The following is an 18179-nucleotide window of genomic DNA, read 5'->3' as shown; positions in this document are numbered from 1 at the left end:
TATTGGTTACAAACTGTATGACCGTGGCAGGCTTCTTGCTAACTGTTCTTACAGCTTAAATTAATCCATTTCTATAAATCTATACCTTGCCACGTGGCTCGTGGCTTACCGGCATCTTCACATGCTGTTCGTCATCCTGGTTGCTGGCAGTGACTCTTCCTCAGCCTTCTACTTCCCAGCTTTATTCTCCTCCTTGTCCCACCTATACTTCCTGCCTGGCCACTGGCAAATCAGTGATTCATTTATTGACCAATCAGCAACACATTTGACATACAGACCATCCCACAGCAACCTAAGTTTGGTCCACTTAAGGTTTATGACCTTCCAAGCTATGTTTTTCTTTCACCATATCCTGGGAGGTCATACTAGGCATACATTCCCTGCTGTGGAGCGGGTCTGAAATCCAACCCAACAGCAGTGGGTTACTCCCATATCACTTGGGCCACCCTTGCACTGGTGGGCACATCTAGCCTAGCAGGCTGGCATTCATAGTTCATAGGGTTCATAGCTAGGTAAAGGCCCTGATGCCTTATCACACTCAGTAACTTGCATGATATCTCCTGCCATGAGAGCTTGCCAGCAGGAAGAAAACTTCCAACCCAGTGCCAGCTTGCTTTCCATCTGTCCAGTGACCACAGTGTGTGGTGTTTTGAGCAATAGGTCTTATCATTTTGTTCCAGTGAGCAACCAAGAGGAATGGCAACAGTCTGTGGAATCATTTTGTACCCGACACAGGGCTTTTTGTTTTTGTTTTATTTTTTGCTTGGTCAACAATGGTTTTTAAGGACCAGCATTATCCAGCTATGCATGATATCTCTTTTCTGACTATTTTTAACTTATATTGGACTGTAGGCAAGTCTGTAGGGTATTTTATTAATTATTGATTGGTGGAGGAGGATTCAGGCTATTATGGGTGGTACCATCTCTGGGCTGGTGGTCTTGGGTTCTACAAAAAAGCAGCTGAAGAAGCCACAAGGAGCAAGCCAGTAAGCAACACCTTTGCATCAGGTCCTGCCTCTATGTTCCTGCCCTGTTTGAGTTCCTGTCCTGGCTTCCTTCAATGATGGACTACAGTGTGGAAGTGTAAGCCAAACAAACCCTTTCCTCCCCCAACTTGTTTTTTGGTCATGGTGTTTCTTTTTAGCAATAGTAACCCTGACTAAGACACCTTCTAAGAATAAGGGAATATTGCAAAAGAGAGAGCAGAATGAATGTAGGAGCTGGAAGATGGAGGAGAGATTTGAAATGTTATCTTCAGGGTATGATAGAGCCATTGTAAACACTAGCTTATAGCAGCTGTGGTGGCCTCTGGTCTGTACAAGACCAGGCCTGTTGACAGCCAATCAGGAAGGGGAGGGGCTCACGGTTCATCCTCTTCCCTGATGAACTTGCAGGTACTGATGGATTACTTTTGGTTGCTTAGCAAACAGTGAACCCACCAACACAGTGACCTCACAGACACAAAAAAAATCAAAGCACTGCACAGCAACCCAAAAGGCATTAATGTGGGAAAGGGGCCGTCGGGAGGAGTTGAGACAGGTGAAAAGGAAATAAGAAAGGATAGAAGTGAGAGTAAACAAAATTCATTGTACATGTGTGAAATTGTCAAAGGACAAGTTAAATCAATAAAAGTGACTTGAGCTGTTAAATGTTTGATAGATATGGCTAAGGTAACAAATATTTTAATAATAGTTACTATAAAATTTAAATTAAATGTATTGTATTCAGTATCCTGTCATCATAACATTGAATATTTGCCTCTGCTTGATATGGAGTAGAGTCAGATTTTTAAAATTATTGATAGGCTAATTTGAGCAATTTCAAGGAATGTTACTTATAATCCCTTAGTAGAGTACATTATATACACAAACTCAAATTATTGGAGTGAGTTTTCATAGAAAACTATGTTTTCACTTAAATTATACTTTTGCACTGTGGTCTCTTAGGAAGTTGGATTGAGGGTAATTCACTAATGGTCTCATTAACCTAACTTGAGTTAATTCAATTAGGAAAAGAACACCCTGTAGATTTTTTTTTTAATTAGGAAGATCATTAAAATACACAACTCCTGTGATTTTACTTACATTTAAAATAGTCTTAACACATAAACTCTGGAACATTAGGAGAATCTCAGCTCACTTCCTGTAGATTATAGCAAATGTTGTCCTTATTTAATGGATAAGTATACAGCAATGCATCTGACCCCGAAACCAGAAAGTTTTCTTGATTTATACTGGCCTCTCTACCCATCTGCTATTCAGAATTTTTGTTGTTGTTGTTGTTGTTGTTGTGGTTTATCGGTAATTCTGTTCAAAGTCACTCAAGGGAAAGAACTTAGTCACCACAACTGAGACCTATCAGCTATGGTAGGCTAACTCCAGGGATGCTGAGAGGTGGGAGAATCTTTAGGAGGTAGGGCCTGATATGAGGCAATTACATTCTCAGGGGCAGTGTTCTGGGGATTGATTAAGGGAGTTCACATAAGGCCATGGTGAATTCCTGGGAGACCAAAGTCTTACAAAATGAGAAAGGCTGGCCCATGAATCTCCCAGGCTTCCTGTTTCACAACACAATGGTTTCTCCACATTTCCACATTGTGATGCCATCTGTCATGAGGCCTTCACCAAAGGCAAGCAGATGTTGGTGTCGTGCTTTTGGAGCCCCACCGGGATGGTCTAAATAAACCTCTTTTCTTTGTAAAGCACGCAGCCTCTGGTATTTTTATGGCACAGCAACAGACTGAAACAGATGGCCACTAGCAGCTGTAGTTTTCATCTTAAAAATCTTATAATCTTAGTGGAAAGAGAGTTCTTTTCCAATATTTATATTAGAAGATCTTGTGCTGATGATGATTGGTTCTGATAGGCCCTGTTTGAATCCATTCCAAACAATCATTGTTTCAGAGATACTCAATATTCCAAACGACAAGGCTGGGGTCATGTTTTTTATTCCTTGCCAAAAAGAAGAGAAACTGTGACCCAAGTGAGTTACGTTACAGTACACATGTCTTCCCTCATGAAATGTCTCTGAATGCTAGAGAACATTCTCATGTATGGCTCTTCTTTATTCCCTATTCCTTGGTGGAGTTTGTCAGTATGCACAATTGTATCCTCACACTATTGTCCTTTCTTGTCACCATTTCACCCTCAACTTGAGCCCTTAAGCTGTGTAACATGACCTCAGGTTACATGACACATGGTAAGCTAACAAAAATGGATAGTACTTAAGCTTGGGATGAAGCATTCTGATTCAGTGGATCTAAGGTGGGGCCTTCTTAGCTATGTTTTGTCAACGTTTCCTGGGTGATTTTAATATGTCAGTAGGCTGAGATGGCTGCCTGGAGCTGACCTTGATGCTGGGAAGACGTGGTCTGCCCTCCGTAGAGGAAGGCAATTTTAGTTATCTTCCCCCCGGGGAAGTTAGAATCTTTTAAATTAGGATTTTATCCCTATCCAGCACATCAACTAGAGACTTGTAAGCTTGAGGAACAAGGCACTAATGGCGACATTCCAGCCATTTAGCAGGAGAGAAAGCATCCAGAGGAGCCCTGGGACCTTACTGTCTGTCAGTCCTGAGACAGTCTCTACAGCATTTAGCTATCACATCCAGCTTATCCATCCTGTGGTTAACCTGGCCAAGGTGAGCTACCAAACAAGTGTTCACTGAGTTTTAGAAAAAGAGATGTGTCAGCATGCAGATGTGTGTGTATATCCTTCACCAAACAGTCCCTCCCCTCAGGATGAAGGAGTCTTTGGTGCTATTGGGGTTTTAATACTGATTTTTTTCCCCATTTCCTCTATCACAGTATTGAATTGTCATTTCTTGGCTCTCAAAACCCAAGTTGTATATTTTCTGCTGCATGAATCATGATAAACAACAGCTTTAGGAAGGCACTCCAGGCCAGTAATTATACTGATGAAACAGAAAGACTGTATTCCAAGTGAGGTTAATTTTAGCAGAATTCAGACAAAAATGTTGTCAACCAGCAGCAATGTGCTGGCACTACAGTGAGAATCCCTGGTGGCAGCGGCTGGCTGGTGGAAGTAGGCAGCTCTCAGGGTCATTGCAGAGGAGCAGGAGCAGACCACCTGGCAGATGCAAGTCGCTCTAAAGTTTGGAACAGACATAGAGACTTGATTATGGAACAATTCTGCAAAAGCACAAATGACTGTGAGTTAGAAATGTTGGCCAGTAAAGAACATTGACCATTTAAAGTCCCCTCCTCCGTGTGTGTGTGTGTGTGTGTGTGTATGTGTGTGTGTGTGTGTTTACGTGTGTGTGTGTTTACGTGTGTGTTTACGTGTGTGTGTGTGTGTGTGTGTGTGTGTGTGTGTGTGTGTACATGTGTTAGGGATTCAGAGAGACTTGAAAACACATTGAATTGAGAACTGGCTTAAAGTATTTATTTATTTATGGGATATGCTATTCTATAAAGAAAACTACTGAATGGACACAAAGAATTCAATAGAATTTTAAAAAAGTTTAGATGTCTTTAAAAGAAAACATATGCTTTAATTTTACTCAGAATTTTGTTTTGGCAGAAAGACAATATAGTTCCCTTAAAGAAGCATCTGGGTTCCTTACAGGCAGTATTTCAACTCAGTTTACAGACGAGCAGGCTACATGGGTAAGTCTTCCTAGGAAGAAAGTTAGACACCACAGAGAAGTCTTACATGAGCTGTCCAAAGTATTACTTTAAGACACACCTCTACAAAAGGACAAAAGCACAAAGTTATTATTCATATGATACATTCAGGTAAAAGAGAAATATCTATTTTAATTTTCCTGCCAAATTCTTGTCTTCAGGTAACCAAATGGTTGATGTAGAGTAGGTCCTCTGTAGAAGGTGACTAACAAGTGCTGAGGGATGAGACTGTTGGAAACTCCCAGCTTTACACCTGAGTGATTAGTATATCAATCAGCATTTCCCAACATCACATGAGGAAGGCATCAGACTTAGCACATCTCCCAATGGAAGTGTACAGTACCTCCAAATAAGTAGCTTTGAATCCCAAAAAGAAAAATATGCATTAAAATGACCAGCTCTCTAGGTATTACTATCAATTTACAGAAAATAAAAAGGTCAAGAAATATGCTAAAAGACAATTTGAGAATGTGACTAGAAGCCAAACTGAAAACTATAAAATAGACAATCTGATTCCCTCAGTGATGAAACGTCAGGACAAAAGATGAACTATAGTAGAAACCTGATCAAAGATATAAGAGTCATATTGGTTAACTCTAAGTCTCTTGCTTGGACGCCAATTCTAACCAAAGAAACTTAAAAAAAAAATAAAGTCAATTGTAGCAGTCAGCATAGAATGAGTATTTGGTAACACTAAAGAAAGAACTACTGTTCATTTTCAAAAGGAAAGTTTGTATTTTGGAGATAAAGAATGAAACATTTACAAAGTGCTGGTGTGGTGGTTTGAATAGGTATGGCCCCCAAAGACTCATGTGTTTGAATGCTTGGCCCATAGGGAGTGGCAGTATTAGGAAGTGTGGCTTTGTTGGAGGAAGTGTGTCACTGTGAGGGTGGGCTTTGAAGTCATATATGCTCAAGTCATGCCCAGTGTGTCAGTTTACTTCCTATAGCCTGTGGATCAAGATGTAGATCTCTCAGCTCCTTCTCCAGCACCGCATCTGCCTGCATGCTGCCATGTTTCTCGCCATGATGGTAACAGATTCAACCTCTGAATTATAAATGAGCCCCCAAGATTAAATGTTTCCTTTATAAGAGTTGCTGTGGTCATGGTGTCTCTTCATAGCAGTGGAAACCCTAAGACACTAGGGTGCTTGGAACTTACTTCAGAATCATCTCCCGAGAGTGGAAAAAAAGGAGGGAGCTGGGATATAAACAAGCTTTTAAGTTTGTCTTGCCCTCTTTTCCTGAAGCTGGACAAGCTGATAAAGCAAGTGTGATGCTCTCTTTCTGTAGACTTAAACATTGAACACATGCAACCTTACCCCCAATCTCTCCCCCTGTGAGTGCATGCACACATGCGTGCCCACACACACGTGCATGGGCACGTGTGCGCGCACATCACAAAACAAACAAAACCAGACTCACTCCAGAAAACTCGATTGTAGAGCCAGTTGTTGAGGTGTGCATGGAGGATCGATAGCAGGAGAGTCCCTGCCCAAGGCACTGAGTTTGATGTCCAGCAACATGAAAGGGAGACAAAGCAAAAGAGGGATGATACTGCTGCTCTGAGCTGGGGTCAGCGGAGGAGCAGTCTTGGGGGATCTTGCTCTATCATTTGTGGGATCCACTCTAAGTTTGAGGACTCTTGTCAGAACTGTGTAGCCTCTAGAATCGGAACAATCTTTACTCACTCTCCCACAGAGACATCAGGGAGGTGTCATAAAAACCTATCTGTCTCCCTTTCTGTTTTGAGGCTATTTGCTCAAGCTGATGGGCATCTTTCTATGTGCTCAAGCTAGTGAAACCTTGTACTCTGTTGTGCGGCCATTAAAAGCAGCCTTAGTGCATTGCCATAAAAAAAAAACCAAAAAAAAAAAAAACCTATCTGTCTTCTAAATATAGTTCATAGAGTGTCTGGGATGTTCCCTTTATATAAGAAAAATATGAATGTTTGGCTAGTTCAGAAATCATAAAAGCGATTAAGTGATTCTACAAAGCAAGCCTTGTCTGGGGGAACAAAGAGACAGTTCCTCAGAAGAGAATAGCTTTGTACTTACTTAACTTAAACATCCAGAACTCTTTTACTCACTTTCTGATGAATCCAGTAGTGTTTTTTATGCACCAAAGATTTCAGTATTAAAAATAATGTTAGGCTGAACACAGGAACAAATTAATCCATCATGCACCATACTTGCTGGATGGCTGTACGTTCCAGACAGTTTGAGACTCCAGGGCCCCAGGGCCTGAGGAAGACATAGAATCCCCCTCTTACAGAGCTTATATAGGAAGCTTTCTAAAGAGCTGCATGGGGAGCTAGACTTTTGAAAAGTAGGCAGTTAAATAGGCTGATATTTAAAATTATGATAATGGCAAGAAAATGATAGCTGAAAGTGTGTGACTAGAAGTTATGTGTTTGGTGATGGTGAGCTGGCTGACAGAAGTCAGAAATGAAAGCAGGGACCAGCTTTCTTGTGGAGCTGTCCTGGGCATGCACAGGGCCCTGTGTTCAGTAGGGTCCTCTGCATTGTGTAAAGCTCTGATGTCCTCATTTTGAAGTTTTTAAAAAATTTTTTTGATAATTTCTTACACCAGTACTTGACAAACATTTCTACCTATTCCAATCCCTTACAACTCCCTCACATATTCATAGCTTCTTCCTTAATTATTGTTGCCCCCTCCAGAAACACACAATCTGTTGAGTCCACTTAGTGTTGGCTGCATGCACATGTGTTTAGAACTTACCTTTTGGGATTGGATAACTTCTGGGGTCTTGTTTCTGGAGAAAACTGATTCTCATTCTCTGAGCAGCCACTGATTACTTGTAGCTCTTCATCTAGAGGTTGGGCCTTGCAAAATTTCCTCCACTCACATTGGAATGTTGACCATGTTGACTGGTGTTAACAAGATAGATCTTTTCAGGCAACTGTATCATTGAAATTTCATGGGTTAAACCTCCCTGACATGTCTAGAAGACACTATATTGCAGCAGGCATTTGGATTCTTTGGCTCTTATATCTTTCCTTCTGAACAAGAGCACCTGCATTTTACTTTTCCTTCAGTCTTTACAGTGTGTGTAGCCTGTCCTGGGTAAAAGCATTCCAATTTGAAAGAGCTGCAGGTCCTCAGGAACTTGGAAAAATGCGTTGTATGTGAAGAATTGAAAGACAGCCAAGAAAGGGGATAAGCAACAAGTGAGGAGTAGATTGGCAGGGGTGAGGTGGGAGGGTCAGCACATGTGAGAGCAGCTCTCTGGTGAGGAGCAGATTGGCAGGGGTGAGGTGGGAGGGTCAGTACATGTGGGAGCAGCTCTCTGGTGAGGAACAGATTGGCAGGGGTGAGGTGGGAGGGTCAGTACATGTGGGAGCAGCTCTCTGGTGAGGAGCAGATTGACAGGGGTGAGGTGGGAGGGTTAGTACATGTGGGAGCAGCTCTCTGGTGAAGAGCAGATTGGCAGGGGTGAGGTGGGAGGGTTAGTACATGTGGGAGCAGCTCTCTGGTGAGGAACAAATTGGCAGGGGTGAGGTGGGAGGGTCAGCACATGTGGGAGCAGCTCTCTGGTGAGGAGCAGATGGCAGAGGTGAGGTGGGAGGGTCAGCACATGTGGGAGCAGCTCTCTGGTGAGGAGCAGATTGGCAGGGGTGAGGTGGGAGGGTCAGCACATGTGGGAGCAGCTCTCTGGTGAGGAGCAGATGGCAGAGGTGAGGTGGGAGGGTCAGCACATGTGGGAGCAGCTCTCTGGTGAGGAGCAGATTGACAGGGGTGAGGTGGGAGGGTCAGCACATGTGGGAGCAGCTCTCTGGTGAGGAGCAGATGGCAGAGGTGAGGTGGGAGGGTCAGCACATGTGGGAGCAGCTCTCTGGTGAGGAGCAGATTAGCAGGGGTGAGGTGGGAGGGTCAGCACATGTGGGAGCAGCTCTCTGGTGAGGAGCAGATTGGCAGGGGTGAGGTGGGAGGGTCAGCACATGTGGGAGCAGCTCTCTGGTGTTGCCACACACTCAGTGATTTCTTTGACATATGTCCAATCCCTGGGCAGACTCTCTGGGGAGGGATTCTGATAATCTTCAATACACCAGTGGCAAAGCCTTGGGGCAGGCCAAGAAGAGGTACGAATTGTGTGGAAAACCATTGTCTGACTGAGGGCTTCCCATTGATGCTGTCAGGGGACAAATGGCCCTAATGGTAGAGACACGGGACCAGTGCTGACGTCGCTCCTGTCCAGAGGCTCCCTATTAAAGGTATAGGAAGGTACACACACAAATAAAAGGGACCTACAAGTGCCTTGGCATTATTCTTTCTACACTGGCACTTTAAAATATTGCCTCAAGTTTCATGCTCCTCCTTTGAAGAAAATCTTACATTATAAGAGCACATTTAATGTGAAGAATCAGTTTATAAAGCTTGTCAGCTGTTGCTAAGTTATGAATAGAAAATAGTGTCATCGAATAGTGAGCACCTGAAATCATTCGTGACTTTTAAGAATCTCCTTTGACTGTGATTTAGGGAAGGGTATCCTAGGCTCTTTTTAACTGTGTAAAAGACAGCTACATTTTATTTCTCTCAAAGCTTCAGGTTGTCATGTCAGGAGCAGGAGATTAATGGAGATCCCTTTGGATTTAGGGGAAAGGAAAATTGTTACCAGTTTTTTTTTCCTACCTAGGAATCTAGGAGAAAAAAAAAACAGTAGTAAGAAGGTCTTACTAAATTACTACTAGTAAGTTAGTGTCTGTTAAGTGTCCTTAAGACAGTCTAAAACTCTGAGTTTCTCACCATTGAGGACAGTTGTTGTGGGGATTTGCCCATTCAGCCTAATGACCAATGGAATGGAGTGGTTTTGCCGGATGGTCGTGGTCTTCTCTGAGGATATATGACCCTTTAAGAATTGAGGGAGGAGGGTTGCATGCCTTTGGAGGTGGAAGGCTTTCTGATGCCACTGCTTGGTGACCTGATCTGGACCTTTCCCTGTCTCTCCCTGGTGGACAAAAAGGTGGTGGTGCCACTTCATTCTGTATTTGCCAGTGTGTTATGTCAATTTCATTCTTTAATCAGTAAGTCCTATTCCAAGACTTCTGTGGACTGCCTCACCTGGCACCCAATGTGGACTTGAAGACTAGATACTTATAGTTTTTCTTAGTTATGATAAAAAGGTAAATTAGATATAAAAACTTTAAACTCAGCAAGATAGGATAGATAATTGAATGTTTTCTCTAATTTTGTCAAATACAAATAGACTAGATATTGTAACTGTAATTCTTACTTGATAATTGTTTTGTTGTACATAATTTTACTATGTTAAAGTTAAAACCTTCCTTTTTGATTAGACAGAAAGGGGGAAATGCGGTGGGATGACCCTTCTGTATGCTGTGAATATGTTTTTATTACCATTGGTTAATAAAAAAGCTGCTTTGGCCTATAGCAAGGCAGGATAGAGCCAGGCAGGAAACCGAAGCAGAGATACAGGGAGAAGAAGGTGGAATAGAGCAGATGCCAGTGAGCCGCCAAAGCCAGCAAGCCTCTGGAGCCACAAGAGGTGCTAGAGAACAGGTAATGCCATGAGGTCACATGGCAAAATACAGACTAATAGAAATGGGTGAATTTAAGTTGTAAGAGCTAGTTAGTAATAAACCTGAGCAATAGGCCAAATAGTTAGTAATTAATATTAAGCCTCTGAGTGATTATTTCAAAAGTGTTTTGGAGTGGGTGGGATAGAGTAGCCTCTGTTTACAGACATTAGGGCTAATTTTTCTCCTGGGCACCCTGATCTGAGACACAGGATGGTTGTTGGGATGGGACTGGTACAAGACAACACTGGTGGGTTGTTGGCCTTATCCACCCTCCATATCTGCCAGATCTCCTTAAGGATATGGAGTTATCTTGCAGGTATTTGTTTGGACTGTATTAATTAAAATGAATAATGTAAGTGAAAACTACAATTATGGAATGACCACAGTGTGCCATTCACTTTGCATTTATTCTTCTACTTAGTGCTCAAAACTCATAAGTAGTTATTCCCCTTTGTCTACCCTTGCTAAAAGCGAAGCTGGAGAAAGTCCTAAGGACTGAGGTCTGAGCCCATGAGTGGGTCCCTGGAAACTATGCTAAGTCTTCCTGAAGTTAGACGCCCCCCCCCCCAGTGACTACTGTGTCCCTCCCTTCCACCACAGAACTGGATCAGAGCTGCAGTGACAGTCACCACCGTGTCCTCTACAGGTTGGCTTGTTCCCATCGGCCCCATGCTTCCAGAAAGCAGATGGAGCCCACGCTAGCGTCCTGCTGAGCTCAAAAGCAGTCAAGCACTGTTCCATCAGTCTTGTTTCCATGACATTTGTCAGACAGTTTGAAATATCATTAAAACCAGTCGCCAAAAAGCAAAGACTAGCACAGCTCTGTTACATGAGACTCATTGTTACGTTTAAATCAAGATTGATTCCTGTTTTTTTTTTTTTTTTTTAATGTGGCCAGTTCTTCACAATGGGTTTTACTTTAAATACCAGATGGCTACAAATATCCAGCCAGATTCTCTCAGGCATAACGGATTTCTTGGCAGTAAAATGGGCATTTAGGGAGGTGTATTAACTCTTTCTCATCACTGGACTGGTAGCTGATGCTTTCAGTATGTTAAGTGTCAAGATGACTCTCTAGTGATTGCCTAAGAGAACTGAAAACTCCCTTAGTACACACAAAAAATCAGCCACTATGAAAGTTGCTGAATACTTTGTTATAGTGTAAACTAAAATGACGCATTAGGTCCAAGTCTCTGGCTCTAAGACATTAAGCCTCTAAACTGGGTTTAGCTGTGAGGCTGAGAAGAATGACAGCGATGGTCTAGCCACACCGATCCTCTTCCTGCAGCTGCGCTGAAGTGTCTTCTGTCCCGAAGGTCTTCCTAGTCCAACTTGATAGTGTGTCCGTCTTGTCCTCACCGTGTTGACCTCAGCTCAGCTGTTGCCTCCTCAGGAAGCACAGTCTTCATGGCTGTTACTCTTGACTTCTCTTACCCAGTCAGTGTCTTTGGCAGCACTTCTCACGCCATCACATTCCAGGTGGCAGTCTGTGTATTTGCCCCACTTCCCACTGATGCTCTGTACGAGCGAGACAGTCTGTGTGCCTTAGTGTCACATCCCCAGCTCCTGTCAAGTGTGTCCAACCTGTGGGCCGTGCTAGTCCTTGCATAGCTGTTCTTGAATGTCTCCTCACTCATTTGTAGATCACTCTGTCATGCCACAATGCAAAAGGCTAAATACCTCTGCACCTAGATCATAATGCCTGAGACATTTTGGAAATCAGTAAGTACTTGTTACAAAGAATTAATGAGTGAAATCTTTGATATGATGATAACCTGAAGTGTTAACTCTCTTTAGTGAAGAAAAAAACCCTAAATTTTGTCTTTCCAATTAATCTTCCTCCTAATAATGACAAATACATCATTTCCCAAACAGAAGTTTGACATGCATATTATAAATCATTCCAACTAGTAATTGAGTGTGTAGGAGTGTGAGTTTTTTCTCCTTTAAAGGGAAAAATGACAGTATATTGTTATGTGGAGATTTAGGACAAAGAAAGTTTTGAATCTATAAAGGTGTTGTCTTATCCTCAGATTTGCCTAAAGGGAAAAGTGTAGACAGATAGTCCAGAGGCAAGCTCACTCCACAAAGGCATTGAGAAGCCATCCTGAAGGACTTGACTGAATTAATGATAGCAGCAGCAGCAGCAGCAGCAAAGAAGAAAAACAGCCTGCAAACACCAGGGAATGGAGAATGATGTCTTGGCTTTTATGAGACCTGGGCCTGAAAATTCTTCATTGTCCAATTATTTCTGAAAGATGTATGCTGGGTTACATCTTATGCAACTTTAACTAGATTGTTGGAAATGGGAGAGAAAGTAAATCCTTCATACTGCTATATTTAGAACAAAGGAGATAAAAGTTTAACAGTACAAGTCTTTGAAAGAATCTAGATAAACCCTAAGTTCTGTAGGACTCAGACTGGAAGTCTGAGATATTGTACTAGTCTGGACATTTAACTATTTAAGCATTGAGAAGGAGAAAGGACAGTAGATTACAGAAGGGAGATGATCACAGCTTGGATAACACCAAGGGCTGGATATCTTTAAGCATTTTCTCATAGATTGGATGATTCTAATAGTGCATAAAATATGAAAGATGGAAAACTAAAAAACTAAGTACCCCAAGTTTATCTTATTTTTTCCATTTGATCCTAATAAAGAGAGCTCACATTTTAAACTAATAAAACTGCTGAACTCCTAAAATTTGACATCTGCATATAAATAAAAGCTCATTTTATTTGAGATATGTTTGTACGCCTGATTATCATTCACTTGTCTTTAATCTTCAGACTGCTTCATTGCACACCAGTTCTTCTCCCATGCCTTGCTATAAATGCTACAGAGAATTTAGGCAGAATCCTTCCTCCATTTCCTGCAGTCTGTACCCAGAAAAAATCATTATAACACAGGTTCTCTGCTCTTCTGAAGTCGTGGATCACATTCCCTTCCTCCTGGATAACAGAACTGGTAAAATTGCTTTTGAGTGTGATCTGAGCCTGCCTTCTTGACCCACACTGTCCTCCTGTAGTGTTCTGTGGGGTGTGGGCACATGACCCACACTGTCCTCCTGTAGTGTTCTGTGGGGTGTGGGCACATGACCCACACTGTCCTCCTGTAGTGTTCTGTGGGGTGTGGGCACATGACCCACACTGTCCTCCTGTAGTGTTCTGTGGGGTGTGGACACATGACCCACACTGTCCTGTAGTGTTCTGTGGGGTGTGGGCACATGACCCACACTGTCCTGTAGTGTTCTGTGGGGTGTGGGCACATGACTCACACTGTCCTCCTGTAGTATTCTGTGGGGTGTGGGCACATGACCCACACTGTCCTGTAGTGTTCTGTGGGGTGTGGGCACATGACCCACACTGTCCTCCTGTAGTGTTCTGTGGGGTGTGGGCACATGACCCACACTGTCCTCCTGTAGTGTTCTGTGGGGTGTGGACACATGACCCACACTGTCCTGTAGTGTTCTGTAGTGTTCTTCATTACCCATGCAGATATGATCAAGTCTCACCCTGAACATTTTCAGTAGAAATGAGAGTGATGTTTTCTCCTGCTGCCTGGACTCAGGGCTATAACTACACTAGAGAAATGTTGCCACTGTGAGGAAAGAGTTGGCTGGAATAAAGCAAAACAGAGGACCCAGCCATTAGTTGGGGAGAAGTTTGAGAACCCATCTTAGCACAAGAATGAACCTACCATTGACTTCTGAGTGAAGAGCCATCCACCTCTAAGACTCAGTTTTATTAACACTCATTTGTGAGGAAAGGAATAAATGAGTAGATGAAGGAAAGTGTATGCGTACTTTAAGTTAGCTGCTCAATTGGAAGCACTGCTCCTATTTCTTCAATTTTATACTTCATAGATTTTGAATATTAAGTTGTCTGTCCTTTGTGATATTAGATGGTAATTTTTAATGTCCATATTTGGAGTATGTCAAGAAATAGCAGCTGTCAGAGTACTCAAACAACAAATGGATTAGCCCAATAAATTCATGCATTCCACTAGTAGAAGCTGAATATTGACAGTGCCCCAGTGTTCTCTGGGGACCCAGGATGGATCTGACACTGTGGCTCTGCCCTTGCTTCAGCCCTGAATTCATCTGCAGTTAGGTGGCAATCAAAGGAAAAGAAGCTTGCAGGAGGGATGTTTTTGTTGGACAGGGCTGGAAGTGGGTATTAATTTCTTCCTATTTCTGTTCTACTGCTAAAACTCACCATGTGGCCAACTCACAGCACGTGAGGCTGGAAACATAGCTTTGCTGTGTGCCCAGGAGGAAGGAGGACTGGCAGCGGATTAGCTGGGCCCGCCCACAGTTGGCAAAATTAACTTTCAAGCCTTCTGTTATAGCCCCTTTTGTTCTTTGAAAATATAATAGTCCACGAAATAAAAATAATTTGTAACTACTTATCCATGTTAACATATCTGCTCATTTATGAATATGAAACCTTAATTACAGCAGGGAACTTGACATGCTCAAGGCAGCAAAACGATGAAGTGGAAGCCAGGAGAGACAGCTTCTTAAGGCCTGTGTGATGGAGGTACTGGTCATTCAAGTAGTTCTTTTATAATCCTGGACTTATTTCCTCCATGTGTCTAAATCCTCCTGTATTTCAGAATGTGATCGGATCTAGAAATAGGATCTACCAAGTTAAAATAGGATCATTAGGATGGGCTCTAATCCAATGAGTGCTTCCTTATCAAAAGTGGTAATCTGGACACAGAGACAGTTGCAGATTGAAAGAAGATGGTGGGGGGCAGAAAGAATGCCTAGATGGTGGGGAAGTGGCGAAAGAATGCCTGGGTCTACCAGGGTCTGGAGAGAGCATATATCCTTGTGTCACACTGTGATCTCAGGGTCTGGAGAGGAGCATAGAGCACACTGCCCCTCACAGCCTTCGGAAGGAACTGACCTGTCACACTGTGATCTCAGACAGCTATCCTCCAGGAAGGCGAGACAACGCCTTTTGTTGCTTAAGTCACTCAACTGTGCCACTTTGATATGGTAGCCATAGGCAACTGATAGAACCAGCATGGCTTTTATCTTATCTGTGGCTTCTTGCTAGTATGATTTATATGGATTTTGGAAATGGCTCATCTTTAACATTTAATTAAGATACTACATGAGTCCTTGGCATATAGCTTGGCCTGTCAGCGTAATATGATCACATATCTTCATTCTGGATGAAAGTCCTATGCATGCCCATATTTTCTTCCTCCAGGGTGAGTGGGGTGGAGCTGTAAGGTGCCTCCACTAACAGGAAAGTAAGTAGAATGTTTTGTTCTTAATCCTGAACTTGATTTTAATTCCTGTACTCTATCAAAATATCCTTGGCTCTTGAACATACATGGGTGCCAAGGGTGTTGGGGCTTCTTTGGGAACCACATGTGACACATGCAGCCTGCAAAAGCAGGAGTTGTTCTGTGGGTTTCCGTGTTACCCGTTGGAGTTAAGTGTGGCCTCTCTGACATGTGTGGTTTCTGACTATATGATATAAAAAGTTTTTCCTTGTGTTAACTGAAGTAATACTATAGGGTAAAAGGTCCAGCCAAAGGTCCACCCTGGCCCTGGAAGCAGAGCCAGTGAAAGAAACCCACCCTGGCTCTGAAACCAGGTGAAAGAAACACACTCTGACCCTGAAACCAGAGCCAAAAGGCTAAAAAGGGCTCATGAAAGAAACTTTGGCCTTAAACCAGAGCCAAATCTGCCCCTGGCCAACTGAGCATGAAACCAACCAATCCCTGAGTATGAAATCTAGCCAATCTGAGCTTGTCCAAGCACAAGGAGATCAAAATCTGACCAATTCCCTCCCTGAAAATCTTCTTCCTGGAATAACTCTGCCCCTAAGTACCCCCATGTGCCTGTTCAGTTAGCAGCTGTTCTTCTCTACCCTGGCAGAGGCGGCCACCCTCCTGGATTCCTCCTTTCCAAATAAGTCTCTTGAAAGAGTTTTGAGTGGAGCAGAGCAGAGTGGAGCAGAATCTCTGCTGGGAAACTCCCTTAGGGGAGCCTGAGTAGATTGCTACATTTCTGCAGGTGTTTCCCCCTAAGTAGAGTGGAGCTGAAGAGGTAACAACTTGAGCAGGAGCTGAGATGAAACAGAAACCTCTGCTGGGAAACTCCCTTGGGGAGTGGAGCAGAGCTCAACTGTAAGGGCTCTCTCTCTCAGAGAGAGGAGGGATTGCTACATCCTGCAGGGAGACCATCCTCCACTTGAACTCAGCTTCAGGTATAACCTGACTTCCCAACAAGTCAGGATACCTTCTCCTCCAGAGCTAAAGCACTTGCAAATACTCCTAATGTTACACCATCCACAGTTTTGGGAACACTGCCCCAGGCAGCCAGCTCTTTGACTAGGGTGGTTTGTATTTTCCATTCACCATGCTTTGATTCATCCTGCCTCTTTCACCCTGGGCATCCTCAATTCATTTCATTGTCCAAATCCTTTAATATACAACAATGTTTGTTCCTTTATGTAGCCTTTCCAGGCCGCACATGGCCACAGTAAATCTTCTTGGTAACCCACCTATTGTTCCTGTTCTTACACTGCACTGTCCAACCTGTAACATCCCAGTCCTCAGTTATCATTTCCTTTATCATTGGCTCCTGTCATGTGCATCTCTATATCCTTGTAAGTGTTTTCATGATTAAATTTAATGAGCAATGGTGTTACAGTCAAAGTGGGTAAAGTCAAAAGAAAAAGGAAACAAGTGATAACACACACACACACACACACACTCACTCACTCGTGCACACACTCGGCAGGGTCTTACTATGTAACTGTGTCTATCCTGGAACTCACTATGTAGACCAATCTACAGCTCACAGAAATCTATTTGTCTTTGCCTCCTGAATGCTGGAAATGCTGGGATTAGATGCTTCTGCCATCACACCTGGCACCGTTCCACTGTATTAAGACTCCTCGAAATAAACTCTGAAATGGCTTAGGAGAGTCTAGGGAGGGTGCTCAGTGAGTACTGAGTGTTGATCTCCAGCATCCACATAAAAGCTGGACTCAAGAAGTCAAGCTTTCCCTATTTGCAGATGACATGATAGTATACTTGAATGACCCCAAAGATTCAACCAAGGAATTGATACAGCTTATAAACATCTTCAGCAACATAGCAACAAGATCAACTAAAAAAAATCAGTAGCCCTCCTATATACAATTGACAAACAGGCTGAGAAGGAAATCAGAGCTATATCACCCTTTACAATAGCCACAAATGATATAAAATACCTTGGAATAACACTAACCAAGCAAGTGAAGGACCTATATGACAAGAACTTTAAGTCCCTGAAAAAAGAAATTGAAGAAGATGTCAGAAAATGGAAAGATCTCCCATGCTCATGGATAGGCAGGATTAACATAGTAAAAATGGCAATCTTACCAAAAGCAATCTACAGATTCAATGCAATCCCCATCAAAATACCAACACAATTCTTCACAGACCTGGAAAGAATAATACTCAACTTCATATGGAAAAACAAAAAACCCAGGATAGCCAAAAGAATCCTGTACAATAAAACAACCTCTGGAGGCATCACAATCCCTGACCTCAAGCTCTACTATAGAGCTACAGTAATAAAAACAGCTTGGTACTGGCATAAAAACCGACATGTGGACCGATGGAACTGAATTGAAGACCCTGACATTAATCCACACACCTATGAACATATAATATTTGACAAAGAAGCCAAAACTATACAATGGAAAAAAGAAATCATCTTCAACAAATGGTGCTGGCATAACTGGATATCAACCTGTAGAAGGCTGCAAATAGATCCATATCTGTCACTATGCACAAAACTTAAGTCCAAGTGGATCGAAGACCTCAACATAAATCCAGTTACTCTGAACCTGATAGAAGAGAAAGTAGGAAGTAGTCTTGAACACATTGGCATAGGAGATCACTTCTTAAATAGAACATCAGTAGCACAGACACTGAGAGAAACAATCAATCAATGGGA

The 18179-nt window shown here is 42.7% G+C and overlaps 1 long non-coding RNA gene across 2 annotated transcripts in view; it reads left to right on the top strand.

Moving 5' to 3' along the window:
* The window catches only part of LOC131921821 (uncharacterized), a 79392-nt gene that overhangs the window by 40237 nt on the left and 20976 nt on the right, over window positions 1–18179 (top strand). The window contains exons 3-4 of one of the 2 annotated variants that reach the window (XR_009382106.1): window positions 1009–1083; window positions 12997–13155. This is a non-coding gene — a long non-coding RNA (uncharacterized LOC131921821). Of the gene's footprint in view, window positions 1–1008; window positions 1084–12996; window positions 13156–18179 lie in introns of those variants that run through there. The other variant, XR_009382105.1, reaches the window with a different exon arrangement.

Source organism: Peromyscus eremicus, chromosome 11, assembly GCF_949786415.1.
Source record: "Peromyscus eremicus chromosome 11, PerEre_H2_v1, whole genome shotgun sequence".
Lineage (NCBI taxonomy): Eukaryota > Metazoa > Chordata > Mammalia > Rodentia > Cricetidae > Peromyscus > Peromyscus eremicus.
This window is presented reverse-complemented; position numbering and strand designations above follow the sequence as displayed.